The following is a 3863-nucleotide window of genomic DNA, read 5'->3' as shown; positions in this document are numbered from 1 at the left end:
CGGCAATTACACACCAACACACGGAAGTGAGCAGCGACACAGAACACAACACAAACACATGCATCTCAGCTGTTGCTAGTGGAAATTGTTCCCTGCATTTCTCCCATCCAAGCTGTCCTCCTCCAGGGGCAGTCAGGAGCAGTGGGCAGCCTCCCGGGGACCAAGTCCACATTTGTTCTTCTGCATGTTTTTCGTATAGGGTTCTTGGGACCTAACCCTTGCAAACATGGGGAGAACATGCAAACTTGACACAGAAAGGCCCAGAGCATATCCCACCTGAGTTCCTGACCACCCTGGGGAGAACCTCCACAGTGCCGACATCGTCCCGAGCGGGAATAGAACCCAGAACCTTCTTGCTGTGAGGCCACCGTGCCGCTTAAGACCAAATCCTGGAATTAGAGTACAAGGAAAATGAATACACCCAGTGGATATGACCTGTCAGTGACCTGTCCCTTTAAAACTATCATTCAGACTGTAAATGATTAATACACCTGTTTGTTACGAGAGAGATCGCACAGCTGCAGCATCAAAGGCAACTACACTGGATACAAATTTACAGTTGATAAAAAATGTCAGATACAACTTTACAGTAGATACAAAATATACAGAAAAATTTGCATTGGGGAGAGGTCAAAAACAGTGTTTAAGAGTTCTGACAGATAAACATGTGAATCTGTAAATTCTCCATTGATGCTTGAAATCAGCTCTCAGATCAGTTGTCACATCCCTCTCACATCTCTCGGCTCTGAATATGTGCATCCGGATCAGTTAGAAAATCTTTCTTAGCCAAAACATCAAAGCCATAGGGTGGTTCACATCATACAGCATACAAGCATTCAGTTAGAACTGTAAGTGGGTAAGATATTTCATTTGGTTACAGTATATAAAGGAAATCTTTGAGTTAAGCCTATACATTAGCATTCACCATTTACAGTACTATGATACCTGTCCAAAATAAAATAATTAAAAAAAAATCTCCAAAAAAGTTCAAGTGATGTGCAATGACTGTAAATCACTAGTGCAATGTGATAGCACAACAGGTGTAACGTGTATTTGACCCTACTGTAGCTATCGGTAAAAACGTTGGTGTGAGTAAATATTGAGAATCTGTTCAGCATCATAGAAATGCCTGTCTCAGCCGGTACATTATAGCTACAAAGAAAGCAGTCTAGGGAAAATGAACAGCTTATTTCATGTCTACGATATGTCTGCTGCTTGATAAACTGAAATTAGGCTATTCAGTTTCAAACCCATCACCAGACACCTAAATAATGTCTTTTGTGCGTCAACTCCATTCTGACTTTTTACTCCATGCTTCTTCCTCTCTCACCGAAAAAGGGTTGACAAGTTCTTGTCGTTCCTGGCCGGCTGGAGAGAGATCCAACAAAAGCCCCCTTGTTGGAGACTTACCCCTGTCAGACAGGGCACTTTGATATGAAAAACTCTGCTGAGGGGGGCAGAGAGGGGCGCGAGGGAGGTGGGGATGAGGAGAAAGATGAAAGAGAAGAAAACAAACTCCTACTGTCTCCAGAGCCGTGTCTGTAGGTGGAACCTCATAATGGACGCACAAATATTTGTCCAGTCAAAACAAAATAAAACAACTCTTTGACTCGGTATGCAGTAGGTTCAATCGGTCTCCACCACTGTGTCTCCATCTATAACAAGCGGCTGGCTATTCTCTGTTCCGCCTCCACAGAGATCGCATTGACACGCAAGCGGGCCCCCCTCCTGATGCGAGCGTCAAACGGGCCTCCGACACCGGGCCTCCGACACCGGGCTGGACACGCTGCCAGTGGGGAGAAATCCCCTGATACTGAGCCTCTCTGTGTGAACCTCTGCCAAAGGCCTGGAATACTAGCAGACCTGCGGCCGCGCCTCAAAACTCATGTGTGCCAACAGAAACAACAACAACAATATTGAAAGCCAAATTGACTTTATCCTTAGTTTAAACCTATACAGTATGCCAGACGCGGCACAGACTGGCGACACAGGTCAGAAAGGTCACATATTTTCTCACGGGAGAGACACGGGCCATGACATCTCATTACAATAACACTGTATAAACGTAATTATTATCTCTCACACAAGAGCACGCCGTTCCACCGGAATCAGCACAGCTTGATAAAACGCAAATGCACATTTCTTTCTTGTCAGGTTCCCAGCTTGTTGTAGAGCCAGGCGGCGGACGGCGGCGTCTCAGAGGGGGAAGTCTGCGCCCCTTCCAGCCAGTGGCGACAGGCCGCCACATGTCAGCCGCTCAGGAAGAATGCAGCAGCAAGTGTAATGAGGATTCTCCCTCCCTCCCCCGTACTTTCAAGGCGCCTGCTATTATCCTGATCTTGAGGAGCCCTCAGGGGCGTTATTACAGCATTTATATTAATACTCCTGGATTGCTTCATTTTGTTCATACAGGCAGAGGGGAAAAAAAAAAAACTCAAGCAATTAGAGGGATGCTGAGAGGCAGAAGGCCAAGATGGCGCATGGCTGCTCGCGCAGCTGGATGCAGACGGTATTGATCTGCGCCATGAATGAGGAGCTTTGCAGCTGCACTGTTGTTCCCTGGACCATGTCCCGAGTAGCTGATGATGACGATGGTGACGATGGTGGTGGAGGGCCAGGTTATCTGGGATCAGGGAGCCATCGTGCGCTGGTGCGTCTGGCCCAGGCCGACCTGGCTCCCGTAGCTGGGGGCTCATTCCTGATAGGGATTCCAGGCCGTGTTAATGGCTGTAAGAACATCGTCGCGCCCGTCAACTCTGACAGGCCGCCGCTGCTGCCGCCGCTCGTACCTGCCGCCACGGGCGAGGGGAGGGGCTGACCGCTCACGCACATCTGCCCAGGAATCCATGACAGAGGTGTGGCCTCTAGCTGTGCTATGGTCCATCATTCTACACTAAAACTGGACTGAATACGGCCCCTCGGTTGTGTTCAGCTGGGCCCTAAACACAGCCAGATCAGACCCAGCCAGATCAGACCCAGCCAGATCAGACCCAGCCAGATCAGAACCAGCCAGACAGCACCGGAGCCGGACTGATTTAAAGAAGTGCCTGCAGCCAGACTGGACGACTCTGACGTCTCCCTGTTTGCTTCACTGTCAGCAGCGCCTCTTGATTCTCTTCCCTCTCTCTCCCCACCCTCTCTCTCACTCTCTCCACCCTCTACCTCCCTCACTTTCTTCCAGATTTTTCTCTCTCGCCCCCCTCCCTCCCCTCCCCTCCTCTCTCTTACACAGAGGTGCTGAAAGAAGTTAGCATTCACAGTCTTTCTGCTAAGGCTTTAACAGGAGCCAGATGAAAGACAGCAGCAGATTAAGATGTTAAGAAGCCTCATATGTGGATGACACGGGACAGGCCAGGCAGCCAGGGCCGGAGCTCTGCGTGGATGTGGAGACAAACAACAGCCAGGAATGCAGGAAGGGTACGGAACCGGTGCATGATGGGTAGATGACAGGCGCAGAACACAGCTCACATTGCAGCAGGGCCCTGGAGGAAAAATACATTTTATTAACATTGGCCAGGATGGCCTCTGGGGACGTTAGGCTTCTCATGAAGCTCTCTCTCTCTCTCTCTCTCTCTCACACACACACACGCGCACACACACACACGCACACACACACACACACACACACACACACACACACACATACACACACACAAACACACACACACACACACACACACACACACACACACAGAGTAGTCACAGTGAAATGTTGCAGCCGGCTTCTAAAAATTTAGAAGTTACAAATTCAGAATTTACAAATTTATAAAAATTAAATTTTTTACAAATGAACACAAATGACACAATAAGTATCCTTTCTATAAGTATAAAATTAAGCTGGAATGGGATACACACACACACAC

This window comes from Borostomias antarcticus, assembly GCF_949987555.1.
Source record: "Borostomias antarcticus genome assembly, chromosome: 18".
Lineage (NCBI taxonomy): Eukaryota > Metazoa > Chordata > Actinopteri > Stomiiformes > Stomiidae > Borostomias > Borostomias antarcticus.
The sequence above is the reverse complement of the archived record's forward strand: the minus strand, read 5'-3'. Positions refer to the sequence as shown.